The sequence below is a fragment of the Uranotaenia lowii genome, chromosome 2, assembly GCF_029784155.1.
Source record: "Uranotaenia lowii strain MFRU-FL chromosome 2, ASM2978415v1, whole genome shotgun sequence".
NCBI lineage: Eukaryota > Metazoa > Arthropoda > Insecta > Diptera > Culicidae > Uranotaenia > Uranotaenia lowii.
This window is the reverse complement of record NC_073692.1, coordinates 354,987,306-355,013,810: the sequence shown is the minus strand read 5'-3', so window position 1 is coordinate 355,013,810 and position 26,505 is coordinate 354,987,306. Positions and strand designations below refer to the sequence as shown.

General features: G+C 33.2%; 1 protein-coding gene across 4 annotated transcripts in view; it reads right to left on the bottom strand.

Moving 5' to 3' along the window:
- Positions 1 to 26,505, bottom strand: part of LOC129748667 (GTP-binding protein Di-Ras2) — a 454,908-nt gene that overhangs the window by 233,297 nt on the left and 195,106 nt on the right. Inside the window, exon 2 of one of the 4 annotated variants that reach the window (XM_055743338.1) lies at positions 12,843 to 12,889. The exons of 1 other annotated variant lie outside the window; for it this stretch is intronic. The gene's annotated coding sequence lies outside the window, so the exon portion shown is untranslated. Of the gene's footprint in view, positions 1 to 11,180; positions 11,279 to 12,842; positions 12,890 to 26,505 lie in introns of all 4 variants that reach the window. 2 more of the 4 variants (XM_055743341.1, XM_055743342.1) reach the window with 2 other exon arrangements.

The following is a 26,505-nucleotide window of genomic DNA, read 5'->3' as shown; positions in this document are numbered from 1 at the left end:
TAAGAATTTTTTTTTTTCGAAAAATTAATTGATTTAAATATTTTTTTCATATAAGTGGGTTTATTTGTAATTAATGTAACCTCTGTAGCATTTCATCAATTTCAGGAAACAATCACATCACATAGTAATTCTTCCCAAGAGTTTTCCGGCAGAAAAACGGTTTTGGATCAAATTAAGTTTCACAAAGCTATGACTGTTTAATTGTCTGGATGATAAGGGCCAAATAAAGCTTCACATAGATGTCTCCAGTGACGGCAACTCGACGGCAGATTCGAATTCCTGAGAAAATTGCACGTCCGATAAGTAATATTTCGGGTCTTCCAACCTTCGACTTCTAGTCTTGGGATTAAGGGTCGTAGTTTTCCTCCTGTACAATATTCTGACAATATTACTAACAATATCAAGGGGATCGTTGTTGACATGGAATAAAATTCTTTTAGATTTGTCGTCACGAAATTAGAGAAACAGTTTTTTTCAGAACAGCTTTTAGATTCTTTGCATAAAATGTTGAGTAAATGATCGGGATAAAGGATTTCAAAATAAATCTAATAAAAAAGTAGTCTCTCTAAGCCAATGCAGTTAAGTTGACTTTTATACTTTTCAGATAATGCAAATTGCCCGATTTTCATACATACATAAGCTTTTTCAACGAGTTTAATAATTTCAAAACTTCATTTTTAAGATTTGACGGTAGAAAAAATAAACTTATGGATTTATGAAGTGACTTTGAATTATTGAATTAATTATTAAAAATCAACATTGAGTGCAAAAGATGTGAAAATTCTGAGTAGAAAAAAATTAATTAAAGCACGGAATTTACTAAAATTACTAGTTAAACGTAAATATCCACTTATTCATAAAAAAACATGTCATATCAATAGAAAATTCGAGTTGTTTTAGTTGCATGTAGTCAATGAACGTGTTCAATTTTTTATGACAATTTGTACGCAAGAAGAACTTTTCGCATGTACTAGAAATTCAAATATGTTTGAAATTAATTTTGTTTCAAATTATTGATTTTGCCCATTCTTAAGATTAATTGTTTGCTAGCATGAGAAGAAGCAAAGTATTTCATGAAAAAAGTTATAATCATTTCGAAATAAAAAATCGTAATCCTTTGAAAAGTATCGTAAAATTCCAGGATTTGCTTTCTAAAGCTTTCAATAATTTCATGTTTTTGCAAAAGTTTTAAATTATCACACTTATGGGCTATGCAAAGCAGTATAATGCGATTCTTATTTTAATCCGGTTAACCAGCTTTCAAATTAGCTGTAAAAACTCTAAAATTAAAAAATATTTACCTATTTTGAATTTTTTGTTTGACTATGAATATCATTTCTGGGGTACAAGTTAGGTTTAGTTTTTGTTCACATGCAATGTATTGCAAGAAACAAGAAATATTTTTTAAAAATACAAAATTATACTTTTTGAACTTTCAGTACAACGCTGATGGTTTTTGAATGAAAATTAGGATTTTCCCGTACAAGCCTCCTTACTAATTCAAAACACGTTGTTATAATTCAGGACTTAATCAATCACTTCCAAAATTTTAATTGCTATTTTTAGCTGTAAAAACAACCAAACAAAGTTATTGGAGGTATATGAATTTATAAATTTGAAATTTCTAAACAAATTTTGCAGCGGAATTATGTACAACAATGGGGCAGGAGGAGATTGAGCGGACCAATTGTTGCACGATTCAACATATTTTCTGGTTAAGTATGGATTATATTTTTTTTTCAAAATCATGGTGTTAAAATTGTCCAACAAACGTTTCGTATAGAAAACTGATACGAAAAATGTTTTGTTCTAACGTTAAACCTTATTTGCCGTAGAAGGAATGTTAAGGTTTTTGTTAACAATAAGCACATAAACCGCACGAAAAAAACAAGAAAAATTAAAACTGTCATAAGATACACACTTACCAGCAGAAAATATAACAAAAGCCTCATTTCATCAGACAACATTCCGAATCACATGATTCAGTATTATTTTTGAGGAAAAGTTGAAAAACAGCTGAAATATTGACAATTTAAGTCATGCTGTGCAACAATGGGTTAGGGGACAACGATTGGCAAATCACCCTATTTTTCGTTCCTCCGGGCAAAATACCTCAAAATTTTATTCACGTTTGAGACTCAAGCAACGCTCCCTATGGTCAGATCTTTCTGAAACTTGGCATGAGACGTTCTGGTAAGCTAATAAATAATTTTGACTTGGTGCGAGTGAGATTTATCATGTTTCATTCTTCCTATACTATGATAAGTGTACTGCGATTCGTTAAACTATTAAAAACTGCAAAAATTACAGTTATGGTAAAGTAGCCATAACTTCTTCAATTTTCAACCTATTTTAATAAATAACCATTTGAAATCTTTGTTTTAAATTGACATTTAAGCGCCAAAGAAAATCAGATTTTTTAAATGCTACCATCGAGTCAAAAACTTTCGTTGAAACAAAATTTTCTCTAAAAAAATGCGTTTTTTATAATTTTTTTCCTCATAAAGTCACTAATATCAACAATACTGTTCGTCAAACGCAAAAACAGTGTTCAGATGATCGATAGAAAATTTATTCACCTTTAATATGCAAAAAAGAGATTTCAAATTACTGTTATGCCGTCCGAGATATTTTAATCTAAGTACAAGAACTTTTTTAATTTTTCCGAAATTTCATATTTGGAGCATAACTCAAAAACGGTTCTACCGAGATTTTTTTGAATTTCATTTTCGGATTCAGCGCCCGATTTTACATTAAAAATGTTGGTCAGTTTATCAAGTTCACGATTTTTTTAAAATTTTGTAAACTAGTGTTATTATTATTATTAGATGATTTATCCCAAAACAAAAAATAGTGAGAATCGAACCCAACGCAACATTCTTATTAACCAGTGAACCAACAGAATCAGTTAGCCAACGAAGCTATTGTCTTAGTCTTTCTGCCACTCCCAATCACAAAAAAAGCACTGCGTTTGCCATTTGCTGCTTGACCGGTAATTTTTTTTTTTCATTCTTTTTTATCTCTGATGGGAATGGGAATGGAAACGAGAAACTGTTTTCCATTACCGGTTTACATACACGTGCACAGCTACCGCTTACTGCCGGACATCTTATCCAATGGTTGTTTGCCGAGGGTTGACGGGGGTTAGAAACAAAGTTTTTTTCCTAACGCCGGTTTACATACTCACAAAGCGCTTGGAACATCATTCGACAATATCCTTGCTGACTGATTATTTCCATCCGACTTCGTCTTGTGATCTGATATGAGTTATGTTTTGATTTTTTTTTTCAGACATATGCATTGCAGTTGCTTGTTAGTGCTGGTCCGGCATAAAATCTTATGCCGATAATTGCACCTCCAAGGAAGGTCAATATTGGAGTAGAGTCTAATTTGTATGATTGAAAAAATGATTAAGATATCTACATGGTGTTCAATAAGTTCGAATACATTTTTCAATTTTATAGTGTGGTAAGACTACACAGAAAAAATGGTACAATTTACCGAGATAGCAATGTGAATGCCTGTAAAAGCCAAAAAAATTACTTTTACCCCTTCGATGCGAAACTCACATCACAGCGAAGTAAAGTTTACCTGAATTGAGCTGAACAAAAAGGTACAATTCTTCGAGAAAAAAGGTGAATTGAAAAAAGGTTAATCTTACATCGTATGGTGAAGTTTACCTGAATTATGAGCTGAATAAAAATGTATAGATGATGGCTCTGCGATCGGTGAATGTAGTATAATTTGCGACGGATCACTTCTCAGTTAGTTGAAATATTATTAAAAACAGCAAATTCACTCAATGTCCAACGTTTCGGCCATGATCCTGGCCATCATCAGTGAAAATTTGATGAATAATTTTTGTATTTCACATTTTAACATGGTCGACTTACCGAGTGTGTACTGTTTGTGTCTGATAGGTTTTTAATGGCTGGCTTGATGTTTGACTTTTCCGAACCTATATTATGTTTTAAATAGCTTTAAGTTTCAATTTGATTTTGTGTTGTGTAATTTTGTGTACATATTCCTAGTTTGAATAATAATTTGAACACATATCCATTCCTAACACAGTAGAAAACAGCATAACTAATGCGGAAACTTTCAATCTTATTTCAAAAACACTCCAATTATCTTTTCTTTTTGGTACAGATAGGTTTAATGAGAACTCTTAACAATTTCGTCTTATTATATTTTTGTAAGATTCTTCCACCTTCATACTATTCAGCATTTCGAATGTTATTTAGGATTTTTTTCAAATATCAGACATTTAATTCGTTCTGTTGACACGATTTATGATAACATAATGACTAACAATATTGTCATGCAATAGAATTGCAAAGGCTTTTATAGCCACTTTGAATAAATTAAACTGTTATTCAGCAAGTTCAACCCATCTGTTATTTGTGTTTAAGAACATTTTAACCTAACGATACTCCCTTCCTTGAAAAATTCACTTTGCAAATGACAACATTCACTCACGTGCCTCCGAAGGAATGGCATTGTGTATAAGAAAAGCTATATATGCGAATGAAATTGATTTGGATACGTCCTTACAAGCTGTAGCAGCAATTGAATATTTTCATATCAAACATATTATTTGTAGTTTAAACTGATGTAGAAACTGATAAAGTCAGTGATAGAGGGATGTAATTTAAATATTTTGAATGACGGATATTAAACACATTTTTCATTAGCCCATCGTAGTTTTTCAGCCATTGATATAACTTTTGGTTCACCTATTTTTTCAACTCATTTTGAGTGAAAAGTCCATAACAATCTCTGTTCTAGTGATCATTTGTGATCCTAAGTAAATAAATATATAAATATTACCCTATAAGGACCAAAACCCCCTTGGAGGCCATTCAAAGCAGGAAAAGAGCGTTGAAGAATTTCAAATCTCATACATTTAGTGACACAGAAATTTAATACAAAAAAACTAAAGCCAGAGCAAGAAGAATAACACGTACCGTGCGAATAAAAAGTTGGCAGACCCTCGTACCCACCATGTGTCTTTCTACATCAACTAAAGAAGTCTGGAAAAAAATTCAGCACGTTCAACGAAAATCAAATTCACAGTCTATTATTTCAATTGAACTTAATGGTTCATTGATAACCGATCCTCGTCAAATTTTAGAAGCAATAGGAAAGTCATTTGAATCAGCTCTAGATAAAGATGATATACATCTATACATTTGAATGTCAATAATGAACCCTTCACAATAATAGAATGAAAATTGCCTTAGCAACTTTTGAAAGATCGTTCGCCGAACCAGATCTCATACATGCTTAAAAATCTACCAAATGGCGGTTTCTTCTACCCATTAAAAACATCTAATAAACTCTGGATGGAAGGAACGTTTCCTGATGGATGGAGAGAAACCATCACGGTACCGATATTAAAGCCCAGTAAAAGTCCTTCAAACACAAATAATTACAAACCTATACAACTAACGTGTTGTCTTTGTAAACTTTTTGAAAAAAAAAATGGTAAACAAACGTCTCAGATGGTTTCTAGAAACACACAATATTATCGAGCCCCATCTATCGGATTTTAGAAAAGGTCCTAATACTTTAGACAACCCAGAAGCTTTAGAATCTTAATTCAAGACAGTTTTGTAGAAAGTGAGTATTTAGGTAGTTTCTATCTTTCTTGATTTGGAAAAGGCTTATGAACCGCTTGAAGACGAGATATATTAAAAGCACTAGCGTCGTATTATGTTAGAGGGAATATTCTATATTTCTTGGATTTTTTTTCACAAAATCGATTGTTTAAAGTTAGTGTTGGTAAAACGCTTTCCGACAGTTTCAATCAAGAAAACGGCATTCCACAGGGTTCTGTTATTAGCATACTCTTTATAAGTAACTCTGTTTTGATAGCTATGAACAATATTTCGTCATATCTAGTTAAGCGGAGTCGGCTTTGCAGATGATTTGGCTATTTTCTATAGAGCAAACACGATGGATGATATCAATGAAAAACTTCAAAATTGTCTTTCAAGAATGGGACAATGGTCTAATTATACTGGATTTAATTTATTTTCTGTAGATGAAACTTTACTAAACATTAATTTTTGGGAATCATATTTGATAATCGATTGCGATTAAAACATCATCATTTGAAAAAAAAATTAAGAGAAAAACAAAATAGCCTTAAAAAATTATTAGAATACTATCCCACACTAGTTGGGGTTCAGAAAGAAGAAGTTTACTTCATATGAACCAATAAATGACTCTTTCCGCGGTAGACTATGGATCAATTATATATGCAACAGGTGCTGAAACCAATCTCAAACATTTAAATTCTGTTCATAACTCAGGGATTAGACAATCTTTAGATGCTTTTCGAACGAGTCCAATTCAAAACCTCACAAAGAAGGCTATCAGGAATAATGTTCTTAAAATATCATCGTGAAATACAATTAATGAACTATTTTGTCAAAATAATTTCAAACCAAAAACATCCCCAAATCATTCAAATTACTCTCTACATTCTACATACTCTCAATAAACAAGACCATCTAAATCCTCTATTTACAGATATTTTGAATGTTTCAAAAAGTACAATATAAACTGGTACCGTTATAAGTTCGAATAAATTTCACGATACACCATCGCGGAAACACAAAATTTTCAAAGTCGATCTTGTATTGATAAAATTAAAAAAATCCGTTACTTCTGAAACAGTGTATAAAAATAAATTTCTAAGAAAAATAAACAATTGAAAAAAATTTAAAATTTTGTATACTGACGGTTCTTGAATTGACAACGTTGTTGGAAGTGCAACTATTGGAATACGACAAGAGATAGCTGTTAGACTACCCTCTTTTACTTCTGTATTTACTTCAGAACTTGCAGCTATAAAAATGCTCTTAAAATGATAAAAACACAAGATATTATTGGTAAACTAATGATTGCTTGCGATTCTCTCAGTGCTCTACAAGCTATGAAGGTCGTTTACAGTTCAAATTCAATTATTAATGGTATTCACGATATAGAAAAAAAAAAGTTAACCATGAAATTTTTATCATATGGATACCTAGTCACATAGATAGGTATAAGAGGAAATGAAAGAGTTGATACTTTAGCGAAATCCGCGAAAAATCTTAATACTCGAGTTATGCATCCAACTACTTTAGATTTTATAAAACAAATAAAATCAGTCGTAAATTATGAGGGGCAAAAAGAGTGGGATAATCTTACAACAAATAAACTTAAAAAACATCAAAGAAAGAGTTTATCAATCAGACCACCCTACACACATTAGGGGCTGTTCATAAATTACGTAAGCACACAGGAGGTGGAGGAGATTCACATTTGCCTACGATTTCTTACTAGGGGAGTAGGGGGGTTTCCGAAAATCGTACGTAAGACATGTTACCTTGATAATTCGTCGTAGCCATACGAAACCATATTACTCTGGTTTTTTTTTTCACTAGATACCTATTTGTTGGTTATTTTTGATGTTATGTTTTTCATCTTTTAATGTCTTCGAATTAATAAAATGAATTGCTGGCTCTATAAAATTTATGAAGAATCATTTGAAACCAACATGCTATCAAAAATACTAAATCACATTATTATAAAAGAATGTCGCTTTTCGTTTTTCATAATAACAATCAGTCACAACAATTTTTTTCTTTTTTGCTCGGGAGGTTTAAATCAAGTAGGTTTATTCGTCTCGACTTTCAAATTGATTATAATTTTAATGGCATGTGCGGCGGAATGAAAACTAGCCAATAGGAGAAAGCTTGATAGGTGTTGAAATTTTAGGCTAGAGGGCATGTTGATGAAAAGCTCCCATGAATTGCTCCCGCCTTTGCTCTGCATTAGCTAACTATACCTACATGAGAATCCCAGAAAGAGAATTCCCATGTATAGCGAGCCCAATGGTTTGAGAGCGTGTTTTTACGCACACGTAGCAACCCATGGGCCTACTGAGCTTTCCTTATGCGAGAACATTTCTATCGACGTTGCCATTTTTTTCAGATTTGCTGCGAATAGTTGCTAGGGTGAGCGCTCCTACTTTGGACCTAGAGCCTACTTTAGAACTCTTATTCTTCCTGAACCCTACCATACCGTTTTTTTGCCATTTAAAGTCTTTCTGATAAAATTTTCAACGTTTTCAAAAATGTACCTCCTCATCAGTAGTAAATCAGACAGCTCATTTAGTGGGGCGCGTTTTGAGAAATTAGAGTGTTTAAGGAAAAATCATGATTTTTTACTGTCCAAGCCAAAGTTTAAAGGAAAATTACTTTCACTGTGAAGAATATGAACCAAACTACCTATTTTTGAAAAATTTAATTAAAATGAATGGAAAACTCGGAAAATTTGCAAAGGGTCGAAATATAGGAAACTTTCGACTTTGATGTTCCATGTTTAGACCTGACATCACCAAATCTTTGTATCAAAACCAACAAATCAACAAAGGTGCGAATTTTGAATTGGGGCATAATTCAGAACAAATATTGAATATTTCTAATATTTTTGCCAGCTTGCCAGTGAACACAATCAAGTTTCAGCTATCGTTCTGCTGATAGAGTTGACGAGGAATGAAAGTGTTTGTGATAATCATAACAGAAATTTCAGTTTTTTAAATATTTAAAAGCTGTAATACTATTTTAGGACAGTAATTGATTGAAGATTACAATTTCAATAAATTTGTTTACTTATTTTCGAAAAATCAAACTTTCATAGGAATTTTAGTTCTAGGTCCAATGAAAGAAACTGGTCCAGTACCAAAATAGGAACAGTAGGTTCAAAGTTGGAAATTTAAATCATCCATATCTTTGCAAATCTCTCAATAATGGCGAAACCCATGTTGAAAATTTTCATTGAAACTTGCAGATAAGATCATAATTTATAAATGAACTTCCTGAAGGATTTAAGTTTCCCGTCCATTCATGAGAAAAACATGATAATTTAAAATCCACCGCCTAATGGGTCCAAAGTAGGGCAACTAACCCTACTTCTCGATTTTTTTGCATTTCACATTTCACATTTTATCTATTCCGCAAAGGCGGGAGCAATTCATGGGAGCTTTTCATCAACATGCCCTCTAGCCTAAAATTTCAACACCTATCAAGCTTTCTCCTATTGGCGCACTAATGCCTGTCTATCCACCTTTCTTTCAAATTCTATAAAAATAAATTCTCTCTAGTTTTCATTCCGCCGCACATGCCATTAAAATTATAATCATACAAATTACGGCGATTAAAACCATATAACAGACTTTCAAATTGAGAAATTAACAAAAAACAAAAAGGACAGTTGAGCGTTGTGACACCACGATTTGAATCCTTTATATTTCGAATATGACTTCATGACTTCATATGACTCTACCAACTCTAAATTTTACAAACGATTCACCAAAAAAAATCCTAAAACTTAAGTGCTTACCGCTGAAATGAGTTTCAGCTTTAAGGTTAGTTGACATCGTTTGAAAAATCTTACTTGGTCTTATCAGGGAGGAGGGAGAGTTGAAAATTTCCAAAATAGTACTCACGTAATTAGTGAACGGCGCCTTAGTCGCAAAGATAGTACCGTAAAACGGGGTAACTTTGATCACCGGGGTAACTTTGACCATCAGTAACTTTTTCCACATTATTATCAATAACTTAGTCAATAGTTTGAATTTTTGAAAACTGTTTTCTACGTTTGAAAGCCTATTAATTGAGTTTCAAATAGACAAAATTTGGATTGTATTTATAATTGTTTTCTGATAGTAAAATGTAATTTAAAAATCTTAAAATATCTATTTTATCTAAGCCCGCAAACAAACAGCTCTCTTGACTCTTGATGACACCAAAAATTAACCCAAACCAAACCAAACAGCTCTCTTGATGACACCAAAAATTATTTAGAAGCAAACGGGTGGATGAATGTGAAAGAACAACTTTAATTCTTTGTAAATGTAAAGTTATAGTGATATTTTTATAGTTATTTAATGATATTTTTGATATTTAAAAACTAAGTACATTTTCCAACAGTAAGCCCTTATTGGACAAATGGATAGGAATCCTATAAAATGATTAACTTTGAAAAAAAAAAATGAAAATGGAAATAGTGGGAGAGCCTAGGGGAATGTATGAAAGTAAAATTCTATTTGTATTTTGAAGCTAAAACTATTTAGTAATTATTTTAATTTTTGCCCCTAGATGTATGCAGCATCATTGTTTGTTTTCGATTATTAATGTTTTTAAAAGAAAACGTTAAAATGCAAGGTAAAATTGATAAATAAAACTTTGTAACCATTATGAAGGTGTTTTGTAACCTTTATGATCAAGAAAACTCGTCAAAACCGTCAATATGAAGACTGGGCAATGTAACCCCATAGCAACCCCATAGTTATGTAACCCCATAGCGATTTTTAAATCAAATTTAAAGCAGTCCAATAAATTTCTGCAACCATGTTTTACGTTCATAAGAGTCCAGTTCTGGTTTTAAAAATATGAAACATGTCACATTTTCCTTAACAGGAAAAATAATCGAAAAATATTGAAAAAAGTAATCAATATTACCCCGGATTACGGTACCTTTTCAACCAGATCGAGGATAGATCAGGATAGGTGTGTCTAGCACACTTATTACATGAAGCTTGAAAGTCCCCCCCAATGTGATGTTTGTAACACAGATGTAACAGTCAAATACATTTTAGAGGAATGTAGAACAAATGAAAATATTAGTAGGAAATATTCTGTAAATTTGAAGAGTATTGTAAAACCGACAAATGCTGAACTGAAAAACCCTTTTAAATTTTTAAAAAACTTTCCGTCAGTAGATGGTGCTAATGTTTATAAAAAAATTTCTTTTGATTTTTTTTTTCAAAAACCGTGAAATACAATCCAAACATACTGGTTAAAATTTTCGAGTCTTCGATGAGTTAGACTGTATGTCACATAATGTTGAAATATAAATTGTTCAAGATATTCGTACACTCAGAAAAATACTATTATACATGCCATAAAAAATGAAATGGCGCCATAAGAAAAATCAATGAAATTCATAAGATTATCTTATGACGCGAATGAATTCTGCAGATGAACACCTACTTCAATGGGAGGTTTTTGCTTTTCATAAGAGGGTCTTATAAAAACAGGATACGTCACGTTTGATGCGAAAAATTCAAAACAATTGATGTTAAAAATTTATTTTATTGTTCGGCTAATTTGTTTGGCACATACATTATGGTCACCATCAGCAGCACATCAATACCCGGTTCCAAAGAATGTGTTCGGCAGCATACGGTATTTTGACCATCGATTTTTTCCCGGTCAACGTGCTGAAAAGTAAACAAAAATATAGAGTTTACCTTTACAAATATATTTAACGATTACAAAAATAAACCTCAATTCAAACTTATCATTTAAAAGAATAACTAATTATTCCACTACTTCGTTTGACGACTGAAAAATAACTGATGGAATGAATGTGTTCATAGTTTTTCCACAATGCCGTTTCTTCTATTTTTCATAAAAACTTCGTATGAAAATTGAAAGAATTTCATAAGACTCTTATGAAAAATTAGTTTGGACGCAAAAAAGGGGCTCATAAGACGTATCTTATGAAAATTATAATAAGAATTTGCCTGAGTGTATGGATAAAGCATCTCTAAATCGTAAAGTGACCAAATTACCACATTTATTCTTTATCCAAAGATATGAGTAATTTCTAGAAACGCTACTTTATCCCAATCTACTCTCCCAGAGAACGATTCTGCACTGCTATTCTCTACGATTCAGAAACGATGCTGGAAATATCGATAATGGATGATCCGGGATGATGATGCTTTAAATTTTCTCACAGATCAACCCAATCAACCCTTTAGTGATGAAGCAAAAACTTTCAAATATTTTCGAAGCTTATCAATGAATATGAATTATCTAAGACATAAATAACTCAACCTTTTCTTAATAAGAAGTTTGCTTCATTTCAATCTCCTTTACCCTTTCGACCTTTTGGTTGTTTACTTTTTGGTCATTTTTTTGGCAATCGAAAACTTTGGAATACTATTTCTTAGATTTCCGTAACAATTCCCAGAAACCACAAAAAATGGTCGACAAAAAACTTTTCTATTCTCTCACTGAATGATACATCTTTAAACCTGTGATTCCATTGCTAAATTTACTAAATTATTCATTGAGCTGTCGTGACCTGTAAACACCGGTTCGAATAAATGCGGATTATATTGTCGGACGGGACTGCACCTGAACCGGATGCCCATTGCCCATATTTTGAGATAAAACACTCATCCCAAAATGAAGCTGAAGGAATGAATGAATGACGGTCAGCATTCAGTTTTTGCGCCCGAAATACGACGCGTTGCCCCGCCCTTTGTGGGATGAATTGTTTCTTTGTTTTTGTAGTGGCTCTTCTCGTGAAAAGTCATCAATCATCTGCCCACGACACCAGGAAAGCGCATCGAGCAACAACTGAACCGTGAAGCGAGCAAATATAAACTATAAATTCGATGCATGAAATTACCGGTGTTTATTTTCATTCAGCAGCTCACTGGGTGTGAAATGGACCTTTGCTAACGCATTTTCCGTTGGAATGCTTCCATTTTCATATTAAGCAGGAAATTTCGGAATGCATTAATCATTCATTTGACCGGCAGATGATGGGAGGATCCGTTGATGACAGGTGATCAGTTTTCCTACCCGTATACAGATGTAAGCTTAGTAAAGTGTCAAAATTTTGCAAAAGATAAATAACTATTATCATATGCCTGATTTAGATATTTTATCTGGAAATATTGTTTGACTTTGTCATATTCAAAAGAATGGAAATTAATTCCAATCCTTAAAAAAATGGAAATATCCATGAACAAATTCAACTTATTTTACCTGATGAATAATTTGTAGAATTTTATTACATTGACGAGTAGACCAACCTGAAAAGAGATGAGAAAAAAACTTGTTAGTTAAAGATTTTGAATGAATTCTAGGATCTAGATGATAGAATAATGTGTGAATTTGTTTTCTTTGTTTACCGTCGCATTTTAAAAGTGCTCCAGAAAACAGCTTATGAATTTAACAGTACAGTAGGTTAAATTGATTTTTTTTTTAATATTCTTCAAAACATCACTGCTTTTTTCAAACAAAATTTCAATCTCCAATTTCTCGTTCCAAACCGAAAGTTCATTCGACAGTACGTGCTAACAAATTTCAATTTAACTCCGAGCATGTTTGCCGTGATCTCCCGAGGATTTTTTGTTCGGTGAAAGTTTATCGGGCGAAAGCAGACAATTCGATCCAACACGTACCAACCGAAACAAAATTAAAAATACTAAAGATATAACATTGAAATCCAGAAACAGAAAGGGTCTGCCCAGTAAAAACAGTACGTACAGAGATATCTTTTTACAGTTGATCAAACTGAAATAAAAACGAAAAACAAAACATCATCGTATCGAAATCCCGGTACAAATCCTGTTTCGCAGAATGCATAAATGGATTGATTGAATTATTCAATTCCTGTTCATTCGTATTCAGCAGCTGGGGGAGTTGAAGTCCTGGACAAGGTCGAATGATGATAGTTTGTTCTCACCCGGTGACCTTTGGGAAGTTTTATCTGTGTGAGTAAAATTGAATAAGAGGGGTCCAATATCAGTTGGTTTTTTATGTATGTAGACCTCTGATTCCTGGAAATTGTATGACTAGTAATGTCTGTCACGATGAAATTGGTATACTGAAAATCATAGATTCTAGACAGTTAATCGTTATTCACATTAAAAAGAACATCAGAAGAAAAAGGGTATTTTTGAAATAAAAGTTACGGTCTTCGACAAAGTTGTTCAGCGAAAAATTTCCTCTAGGAATTTTATAAATTAGCATAAAAACTGTCAGCTGGCTCGGCTCCACAGAAGAAACCAAAATGAAATTGATTTTTCAGTACAAAATGTTCAATTTTCCCATACAAACCTGAAAACTCAAATTTACTCAAGTAAACGTTACTTAAAAATTCTACAAAAAAAACCTTGAAAGAGTTTTGGACCAATACGAAGCTTTTTAGACCCCAGGGTTTGAGAAATTCAAAAATGACCCGAAATCGACTCAGTCTAGTGTGACACCCTTTAAATCAAGGGTACCTATTTTAAAAATTTCATAACTAGAGAAGAAATTTAAACTTTTTTAGCCCATTTCGGGGCTTGTGAAATAGCTCAGTTGGCAAGTCAGTTGCTTCCTGAGCAGATGTCCATAAGTTCAAGCCCAAGAGTAAACACCGATGCCATTTGTACGGGATAACTGTCCGTCAACTGCATCGTTGATATAAGTCGCGAATGACATAAAGATGTTGAAACAACTACAGTTGCGTTCAAAAAAGAATGAAATCGCATAAAGCTGCGCACCCACTTCCAACTTTGACAAGCTGCCATTTCTCTCTCGGTTTATATTTTTTCATGAAAACTTCACACAATCTAGTTCAACTATCCAACTAATACTCCACAAAATTTGAAGTCTTTTCAATGACGGGAAACAAAGATACAGCTTTTCCCGTAAAAAAGGGAAATTTGGAGTTGCTTCACTAAATTTGCTGTATCTTTGACAAATTTCATCAAATAATCTTGAAATTTGGCCCAAAGATGTAAAAATATTTGATCTAATATCAAGCCAAGTTTCGTCAAAATCGATGAACGTGATCAAAAATGGTGCCGGGTTGAAGATAAGGTTCATTATCGCCTAGCAGACGATTTCATTCTTTTTTGGACGGATGTTTGTATGGAATACATCGTAATCCATGTATTCTTGGTTTTTTCTTCCACAAAACCAACATTTATTACAAAGAATGTTGCAAATTGGTAGGAACTTCATCCTTGCTTTGTTTAGATATAGAAATTGTTCCAACAGAGCTGGTATTGAATCAAAAGAGCGAATAGAATACTCGCTTTAGTTGTGGATCAAATTTGTTTATCGGTATAATTAGCAGGTCATTTCTTTAACTCTGTTTTTCTTATTTTGAACCCTGTTGAAACATTTTCTCTTTCGAAACAAAGTATGAATGAAGTTGTGAGCAATTTACAACATTCTTTGTGATAACTTTTGGTTTCATGTAAGAAAAAACCAAGAATACATGGATTACGATGTATTCCATACAAACATCCGTCCAAAAAAGAATGAAATCGTCTGCTGGGCGAAAATGAACCTCATTTTCAATCCGGCACCATTTTTGATCACGTTCATCGATGTTGACGAAACTTGGCCTGATATTAGATCAAATTTCAAATTTCAAGATTATTCAATGAAAATTGTCAAAGATACAGCAAATTTAGTGAAGCAACTCCAAATTTCCCTTTTTTACGGGAAAAGCTGTATCTTTGTTTCCCGTCATTGAAAAGACTTCAAATTTTGTGGAGTGTTAGTCGGATAGTTGAACTAGATTGTGTGAAGTTTTCATGAAAAAATATAAACCGAGAGAGAAATGGCAGCTTGTCAAAGTTGGAAGTGGGTGCGCAGCTTCATGCGATTTCATTCTTTTTTGAACGCAACTGTATAATCGAAACAAAAATGGTATATAATCATAAAAATAAACTTCCGTGAATTTTTCAGCGAGTAAAATCGGTTTTAGAGGAATAACAAACAATGATTACAATGTTAAAAGGAAGAATAAAAAGTGAGACAGCCAGTATTGGAAAACTGATCACCCCAACGGAAAATTTGACTGCAATTTGATTTTTTTAATTTAACGTCAATTCAAATAACCTCTTCTGTTTGATGAAAATTCCCACATTCTCACGGAGTGGAAAATTTTGAAAATTAAAGAGTCTACCGACTAGGAAAAGTTCTAAAATTAAAATAAGTTCGAGCGTTTTCTGGCATTTTTTAAACGGTTTTACCGCTAGGACCACGCATGATGTAAAGAGTTTAAATGGAATCATTCATAAACTGATATCATTGTACTAATGTAATCGGTTTATAAAGAGATCACTTTGCAAAAATAATAACATGTTTCTTTCTACACTCAGAAAAATACTCTCCATAAGATTCTCTTATAAACTGACGCCATAAGAAAACTCCTTGAAATTCATAGGATTGTCTTAGACCGAATGAATTCTGAGATTAAAAACGAGACGAGACTTCAAGGAGACGTTCCCGCTTTTCATAAGAAAGTCTTATGGAATCAGGAAATTCCACGTATAATTAGAAAAATTCAAAATTATTGATGTTTTAATTTTATTTTTTGGCAAATTTGAGTGGAATAATTTCATGCGTGGTCACCATCAGCAGCACCTCAACATCCGGTTCCAATTTTTTTTTGTCACATCCGGTCAGCATGCTGATAAGTAAGCCAGATAATTTACTTTAGAAAAAGAATGGAAAAACTTACCATTAGAAAAATAATACTGCACGGAGAGTGCTTCGTTAGACAATGAAAAAGCTGAGGGAATGAATGAATTTCGTTACTTCTATTTTTCATAAGATGTTTTTATGAAAACTGAAAGAATTCCATTAGACTCTTATGAAAATCAGTTTAACACTCTAAAACGCAGTTCATAAGACATATCTTATGAATATTAGAATAAGAATTTCCCTGGGTGTATATGGGTTATTCCAGACCAAGTTACCACGAAAATGCATTGACCCTCTCCGATTTGACCCTAAATTAGAAGAATGACTTATTCTAATGAAAATTTTTAAAAACCAAAGTTCAGGGTAAATCCAACCACCCCTCCGAATGGAAGCCCTCCTACCCTTTCTAAAAAATGTTGCCATTTTCCCAAAAACAGATTTTTTTTGTGAATATCTCATAATCCATATAAGTTACAGATTAGGTAGGACCATCGATGCCACATTTTGATCGGTATTATCAGTGTATCTTATTCTCACCCATAAAAGTCTCAATATAACAGAAAGAGATACACTGATAATACCGATCAAAATGTGGCATCGTTGGGTAGGACCTATGTTTTTAAGATTATGTCAATATCAATCGGATTGCATTGTTTCATTTTGTGTACAGTGTTGCCAGACTCAGTATTTTTGTGTTCAAAACATTAAAATGCGATTATCTCAAAATGTCCCCCTTTTTTCGATTGTTATGGCGCTAATGTGTCCAGCGTAAACTATTACATAAGAATCACTCATTAATCCAAACAAATTGGCGCCTTCCTAGAGATATTTAGCTTTTGAGATAAAAAAGTTCGTGAAATTTCACCATTTGCCTTATGAAAAGATGGCTTGTTTCATCCCTCACATATCGATTTTTCGTTATTCGTAACATCAATTCAAGAACATTGGCGCAAAAAAAAAAATCGAAAAAAGTGGAGACATTTTGAGATAATCGCACTTTAAGTTTTAAAATACAAAAATTTCGGGTCTGGTAACACTTACACGAAATTGAGCTATGGCATTCAATTGGTTTCTAAATTATTCACACACAAAATATTGCTGTTTTTTAGGAAAACGACAAAATTTTTAAAAGTGAGGGGGCTCCCATTCGAAGGGGGGAAATTCGATTTACCCAAAATTTTGGATTTTTGGGCATAATCGAAAAGGGTCGATGTATTTTCATGATCACTGATCGGTACTAAACCGATCAGGAATTCAAATTGATTTCTGTTTGTAATGTGTCCATTTTATGTTCACTTGACACTTTCATCATCATATCTTTTTTTCTGGAATCATTTAATTTGAACCAGCATCTTTACCTAACTTTTTCTGCGTTCGGATTTTAATATTCACGAAATATTTAAGCCCAATATGAGAATCAGGAGACTTGAACCCAATTTCTTGGGTCCGTCATTTCTATTCATTAAATTTTAATAACTCGCCGTCTCTAACTGTTCCTCACATCGTATGATTTCAAGTTTCTTGGCTCAAAAATTTAGAACGATATTTTATTTCTAAGATGAATTTGAAGCATTTTTGTAGAGCGAAAAAATTGTTATTTTTTTATTGGATTAAAAGGTTAAAGCAAATATTATAATATCCAATATACCTCACTTCCAAAAAAAAAATGAGACACACCATGCGCGCCTTCATGTGAGTAAAGTTCTCACTTAACATAGAAATACATATATAGTAGAATCATGGCCGTAGGAACGGGGGGGGGGGGGGGGGTGGGGGTTTGGGACTAACCCCCCCTCCTCATGAAGGTCGAAAAATGCCAAGAGGATTTTTTTTACAAATCATAAAATTTCAAATTTTTTATCAAATGTTAATGAACAACTCAAATAATTCTAGAGTAACAAAAGTGTAACTATCCCGACTCCAAAACCTCAAAATCTCATTCCATGACCGCAATTCAACAACAGTTTTTCAAAAAATTTCTCTTTTTTTTGATAGTAATTGAATGCCAAATACTGAAACCCAATAAAGTTTGAATAAGCTTACCAGATTGTCCGATTTTTGAACAGATTTTCTTACTCTTTTCGAAAAATCAAATTATTTGTAAAATTTTAATAAAAAATGCCCTTATTTTGCAAGGTTTTAGGATAAAATTGCCTGGATATACCCAGCCCGGATACTTGCGGAAAAATATCTAGCAAGTATTTAGGTTATTGATCTTGATTTTCAATTTGGATCACCATTGGAATAGTATCCTGCTTCGAACCTTGGTATTACATTTCAATCTAAAATGTGATGAATTTTCCATATTCGAAACTCATAATTTCAGAATACGAAAAGAAAAAACTTAAAATACAAATTATTTTTAAGATTTGGACCCTTAATTTTCATCCTTAACTTTAACTCCAGAGTTGAAACATAAGAAAATTTAATGAGTCCCAAATTAAAAAATGTGAAACAATTTCATCATTCACAGTTTTATTTTAAATTATGAATTCAATTACGAATGAATGATTGGGGAAAAAAACCATATTGAAGACCATAAATTCAAATTCGAATGAAAGATGTCTGGTTAAAGGTTCTGCTACAAATTTCGCTATTTGGTTTTAAATTCATAGGATTTCTTATCTGAAATTTAGATTCAGGTTTTAAATTTGGGTTCAAAATGCAGAATTCAGACTTGGAACTAAAATCCCAGTTTTCTATTCAGATTTTTCTCAAATTTAAGATTTACATTCCCCCCACAATCATGGGTCACACACAATGATTAGTCACTGGTCATTTAAACTGCTGATATCTACTGAACTGAAATAAATTTTTTCATTCTACTATTTTTAGTTTATGGATAAAGTCATCAAAATGCATTAAAAATATTATATGTGCGCTTGATCACAGAGAATTGCTTTTTGAATAGTTTTTGTCATATGTTGATATTTATCTGTTGAACTATCGCAAAAATTTCCAATGCTATAAGGTTGACGTCTTAAACCGTTAAGCCCCTTATGCGGGTATTTGAAAAATTCCAACAAAATAAATAGGTCTCATATAAGCAAAAAAGACGAGTTTACGTTTTCCAAATGGAACTGAGCGAATAAAACGCGAAATTTCAAAATAATTTGCATACTAAAATAGACCCATAATTGTTACAACATCTACCAAATTTCACACAATCATGGGTCACTTTTTTGCTAGCAAAGCAAAACATTTCTTGGTTGCTATAGCTCTACCCAAATGCCCCTGGAATTTATACTATCAAAGAATGCCCCTGAATGTTTGCCGGAAACATGATGATTTCTATGTTGATTTTCGGGTGTTGCCATGGACTTCTATGTGACTAATAATTGTGAGCAATTTGACTAAGAATTGTTACGGGATTCAATTTTGACCCATAATTGGGGTTTTGAAAAACGCTGATAGTTTCGGTAAATTATGTTATTTTTTAACAAAACTGAAAATAAAAAGACATTTGAACTCAAAGAGGAAGCATTTCATGACTAAAATTTATGCAAAGCTTGATATTAAATCAACTAACACTCGAATAAACAAGCATTTTATGGTGAAAGGATACGTTAAGTGACTAATGATTGTGGGGGAACTGTATAATCTATATTAAAATATCATTAGGGATTCAAAGGAGGATGAAGGAGATCGCAGTTCATAACTTCAATTCAATTATTGATTCGAAATATAAAAAAAAATAAAATTCAACAAATTCAGTTTCGAAACACACACCTGGTGAAAATTACGTATAAAAAAAGATCTGGATTCATTTAAAAGAATTCGTTTTTTGAAAAATCTAGATTTTTATTTTGAAAACTTTCATTACAGAATTTGAATTATCTAATCTATATATATAAAAAGCAATTTCTGTATGTTTGTTTGTTTGTTTGTTTGTTTGTCCTCTATAGACTCAGCCGTCTTAAGAGCTAGAGGTCTGAAATTTGGCATGGATGCTCATTAGGACCAGGAAGGATGAAAAATGTTTTCAGATTTTTGGATGACCCCTTCTGAAGGGGGTCGTCCATAGAAGACAAATATTGTTTTCGCAATATTGACGTTATTTTTTGTCGGATCGTGTTGAAAATTTGCACATGAGTGTTTTGAAAGACGAGAAATTGATTTAAGATGTCAAATTATGTGTAAGGGACCGTCCAAAGGGGTCGTCCATATTAACTGTTCGCTGTTTTTGCGATATTGACGTTATTATACATCTTATTCAGATGAAAATTGGTACACGATAGTTTTGAGTGACGTGCAATCGATTTGAGGTACCAAATTCAGTGTAAGGGGCCGGCGAAAGGGGTCGTCCTTATTAAATTTTCAGTATCTTAGTGATATTGTCGTTTTTATACATCGGATTGGGATGAAAATTTGCACATAGGAGATATTAGGGACAAACAACTGATTTCACTTATCCAAACTAAAATCAGGGGTCGGCCAAAGGGGTCGTCCATATCAATTATTCACTGTTGATGCGATATTGTCGTTATTATACATCGGATTCAGATGAAAATTGGTACACGAGAGTTTTGAGAGACGAGCAATGGATTTCAGGTATTAAATTCAGTGTACGGGGTTGGCAAAGGGGTTCGTCCATATAAACCTTTCAATATTTTTGCTATATCGTTGATATTATACATCGGATTGGGATGAAAATTTGCACACGGTGGTTTTCAGGGACAGGCAATCGATTTCAGATGTCAAAAATTTGGTCAGGGGTCGACGAAAGGGGTCGTCCATATAGATTAATTGTTCACTGTTTTTAGCAATATTGACGTTATTATGCAACGGATCGCTTTTAAAATTGGCACACGGGAGTTTTGAGGGAAGGGCAATCGATTTCTGATATCAAATATTGTATAAGAAGCCCCCGAATGAGGTTTAACTTTTTGGCAATGATTGCGTTGTTATACAACGATTGAGTCGAAATTTATACACGGGTTTTTTGGCACGGTCAATTGATTCCTGATTTCAAATTTAGTAGCAGACGACAGACAAAATGATCGTTCAATATTTTCGCAATTATTACTTAACAATGAATTCAAAAGTGCATCTGGAAAATGCTTGGCAATTGACTTTCATGCAAACTGTTCATGACATATTCCAAGTTGAAAGCGAAACGGAGTTCGTATGGGATCAGCTAGTATAAAATAATAAATAATAATTTTTGAACTTTTTTTTTATCTTCAGGTAAAAAATTCAGCTGAAAAATTCGAAAATTTTATCTAACATTATTTACATATATATCAGATTCTTCAAAATCAAAAGTTCTATCTAAGATCTTAAATTTTAATCGAGTTTAGAAGAGTAGAAAATAAACCTTATTTGAACCGTTAACCTAATTTTTTTAATTTTATATTTGAATATTTGATACATTTTGACCCATGCTCAAAATGGTTTTGCTTGTGGTTCGAAAGAATTTGCTTCCTAATGTAAGTGAGTAGAAAAAGTTTTTTTTTGTGAATGAAGCTTTCAAAATTCTTTTTTTTGTCAACATCGTTGTGCCACTGGCGACTTTTATCAACGATGCAGTTGGCTATATCACAGGTCTCCATATTTTGTAAAGCTTCATGAAAAAAATTTACTTAAATTCAAAAATAAATAGCTTTTATTGCATGGAGGAGAGAGGTAGGCGTTGACTTAATGGCTGCGCACGCGATTTTCTCGTCTGGAAAAATCGTGTTCGTTTTATTGTTTAAAATAGTGAAATATGTTAAGAAAAATTCAATAGAAGCTAATAAAAAGATGACACGTGGATGTGTCGTCTTAGTTTTGGTAGGAAGTGATTAAATAGCGCATTCAAAAGTGTTTTTCAAACCGTGGAAAAATGAATAGGTTGTGGGATTTTCGTTTTCAGTTGAGGTTATCAGAGGAATATTTGTTAAATGACACTGTCCAAAGAAGAAAAGTTGGAAATTTAGAATGAAAGTGCATATTGAGCAAATTATATCTTGAAAGCAGCTGAAAAATTAATTTTAAAAGGGACGTGAAAACGGGTTTTATTCGTTAATTTAGTTTCTATTAAACAAACGTCTTGAAGTTGTTTTGTTGCATACCGCGGATTACTGCGATTATGATTTAAATTGGTTAACTGTTTTAGGGCGAAAAAAGTGAGAAAACGTGTTTTCTGGAACGGGAAAGGGATAAATTTTTGATATTTTTTGAATATATCTCCGGCCGAAGCAGTACCGCAGTATCATCACTAATGATGATAGTGATGTTGTTTTTCTCACTTATGTACTAGCTCATGGTTTTTAAATGTTTGCATTTTCAGAATGTTTTTTTCTTAATCATAAAATATTTACATTTTTAATAAGCTAACTGAATACAATACCCTTCTTTTAAAAATTGAAAGTTAATCATTTGCAGAGAGGTTTCGAAGTAATCTCACTATCAAATTCTTGTGAAAGGGTTAAATATTTAAAAAACCTTTCGAGCTCTAAACAGACCTCGAAAGGTTTAATGTTCTATTAATGTTCTATTAATGTTTTTTATTTTCAAAAGCGAGTAAAGGCGCTTTATCCTTGGTCTAAGACCAGAAATGATTGTACACTGAAATCCAAAACAGTTCAACGCAGAAAATCCAAGGGATTTTTCAAAAATCTTTCATCAAATATATCAAATTTTTAAAAAGAATTTTAGTCTCAAGTTTCGTGATTTCTGTGTACCAAATAAATCATTTCCAGCCGATGAAGCATGGCTCTAGTGATTGGTGAAGTTACTTTACATTTAGCATGGTATTTTCATCACGGAGCATTTTTCTTAGTATGCTTCCAACGACCCCTTTGAAACGTTTGGTACTGGTGGTTCACGATTCTTCCTGTTCCTGTGTTCCAGATAACTCTGCGTTCTCTGCTCCATGGTAGGCCCAAACATTTTATGTTTTTGATCATTTTGATGTTTTTATGTTAAAATGCTCGAAAACATGAACATGAAGAAGAATAATAATACACGCTTATTATTTTTTGGGACTCAGACATAAGTTCTGGCTATAGAAGTACGATTAGTGAAATAAATAACTTTTATTGCATGCTTACTTCAACATGAATAAATTGAACTAAATATACATGCATTTTTCACTTGCACAATGCATTGTGAATGGAAATGTGATAGGAAAAAAAATGTCTTTAAAATCCCCCTGTTACAGCTGATATTCCAACTTTTTCAGATTCACATAAGTTAGTTCTTGTTGAATTTGTAACCGTCCATATTTGTACGTTCACTTGTTCATTTGTAAATTTCTCAATTTTCTTAAATTTATAACTAAACATAAGGTTAAAATCACACTTCTACCGATTTAGCTAATTAGGGTAGTTTTAGGATCAAAAAGCCAACCAACAAACTAAAAATGCAATCAAAAATTCACTGAAAATAAAACAAATAAAATTAATATAAAAGTCCCAAAATATAGAAGAGTGATGAGTAGGTTGCGGCACAACGTCTAATTCAAATTTGAACCAACAGTACACTGCTAGGTTTGTAGCTAGTAGCAACAACACCACACTCTCCACAAAACACCGCAGAACTTTACCAAAGTGGTATAATATTGCCCTATGGTAAAAGTTCATCAAAAAATGGAAAAACGGAGTTGGAAAAAGTGAGACTTCCGCTGATCTTCCACTTCGTTTCGAACCAGCAAGAAAGCAACATCCTACGCTACAAAAAGGTGTTTGTTCCAAAGTTTACCTATAAATCGCCCTTAACTAGTTCCGGAAGTTTTTATCCGCGTTAAGTGACCTCGTTGACAAAACCTTTGGCTTAATCCGTGGATAGCGCCAATTTCTACCAGGATAAGCCTCGGTAAACTGTCTGGTCTCGAAGAAGGCTGATGAAGCATTCCTCAATTTTGGGAATTCCGAAAGAGCGTTCAACCAACATACGTTCTAACATACCTCGTGGTTGGAAGTTCCAAAAAGAGCGTTACAACAACCTACGCTCCGACGGCGCTGTGGTCAGACGCACTGGAAGCTTGTGTGGAATCCCCCATTGGTGGCCGAACCGATAAAAACCTAAAACCTCCGAAGGCAAAACCGATTTCCCGACGGCCTCGTGGTTTCGTTTCCAAACCGAAGGAACTTGTCCCGGTTCTGGGCGAACTCAAGCAGACTCAACCCTTCCGATCGGTGTATCGGATCTCCCATGCAGACGGTCATCGGCAGCGGCGGGCCCAGACACTAACACCACACACATAAAAAGTAAGTTCTCAATGTCAATACTTAGCTAGGGGCGATAGGAATGTTAGGTCTTTGAAGTGCCGAATAAAATTATAAAATTCGGTAACTAAGTGTGATTTCTACCTCCTCTTATCACTATCACTATCACTATCGACCCTGGAAATCTTGGGGAATCTCTTGTGACTGAGCGGGCGTAACGATAGGAGAGTTACAAATTGCTTAACGCATCCAGAGCCTGTTTAAGAGAACGCACATAGAAAAATGGAACTGACAGCTTCAGTTATTCTCTGGAGCCACGATTTTCGCATTTTATCATTTGAAGCTACCTTGATGTTTTGCGTTAGTCATCATGCGTTGAAATTTGATTATTGAAAACGACCTTCACTACTCTTAAATCAATTTTGAAGCACTCAGAACTTTTTCAAAAATTTAAAATGTAAATCATCAAGTTATCAATCAAACAACTCCAGCATCAAAACTTAGCCCAACCGCATAACCGGAATGCGAAAGCCATTACTTCTTCTCTCGATGTGTGTAATTTTCCTTGATGATCGCCTCAAAACTTTAGCTCAGTAAGCGGCATTACGACAGGCTACCTTTCTCCGGCTGACCCTGTCCTAAAATTTCTTCATCTGCAAGATTCGGCTGGGTCCCATGTGCCACACACTTTATAATACAAAGAAAAAAATCATCTGGAGGTGGTCAATGTTATGCCAGCGTTTGAAATTTCACTGCATTCGAAGTAAATGCAAACCGTTTATTTCTCTCTAATTCCCTTTCAGCATTCCAATCGATCACACAGACCGATCATCTGAAATGCTAATGAGTAAAATTTAAATCTATATGAAATTATAGGATTTGTATTTACCGATATTCACTGAATCAGACGATGCGAATTTTTTTGACAAAATAGAATGACTAATAGAAAAACAAATCTCTAAATTTTTCGACGAAACACGCCAAATTGACACTTTTGGTAAGAACTTTTCCCATGGGGTGGTGCTGAAGTGCCATTTAGAACTCTAGAAATCGATTGAATCCGAAGGTAATATTTTTTAAACTTGATTTTCAAAAATTGAGAGTTACACAATGTTATGTTGCGAAGTTATGGAAATATTTCATTATGAAGTTCATACCTTTTGTGAAATTATTTTAACGGCTATATCGGTGAAGTTTATATTCTTTGAGAAAGAAAATTTAAGAATTGAAAGATTATAGACGGATAGAAGATTAGAATAAGATAAAAGATGTTGAAATTGAGCGGAAGGGTAATTTTAATTTGAAAACTTTTCATCACATTTCATCGATTTGTTCCTCACGGGCCTACTACCTTGCAGTGGTTGACACAGATAGAATTTGAAGGCTATGAGAGCAAAATCTGGCGCTTTCTTGCATTCTTCCGATAGGTACGAATAAGGTGTCGGATAACGCCTAATTGGTGAGGTTTTCGTCGGTTTTGAAAGAAATGAAACTTGTGTATTGTATATTGCCTTTACTTTGGTAGGTAAATGCTGTTTTTTTTATCTACTTTCATAAGATCTATAATGTATATGGAACGTATGTATATCAAAACAATATAATAATATAGTTACATAAATGTTCGCTGGGTGCACATTTTTTGTAAATTGGTTTAAAAAAATTAAATATTTTTCCGTTAGTCCCAAGTAACCAAAAGACGCATAGATACTGAATCTTGTGCATTAAAAGTTCACATTTAACTGAATAAAAGGTCATCGAGAGAAATCAAAATAAATGCATGAATTGGACTTCTCAACGAACATAAATAGTCTAAACAAGAAGCATAGAACATTTTTGTGGGTTCCAAGTACCTTGAAAAATCCAGGTTTCAATTTGGACTATCATGCTTCGTTACGAACTTCTTAAGAATTTTTTGGTTCAACGAAGAACTTTTTACGAACTTTTTGGTTCCATGCAAAACTTGTTACGAACTTTTTGGTTCCATGAGGAACTTCTAAAGAACTTCATTGCAAACGTAAGCGTTTAGATTTTGCATAAGAGTGAATAACAGAAAATCAGATCTACGAATA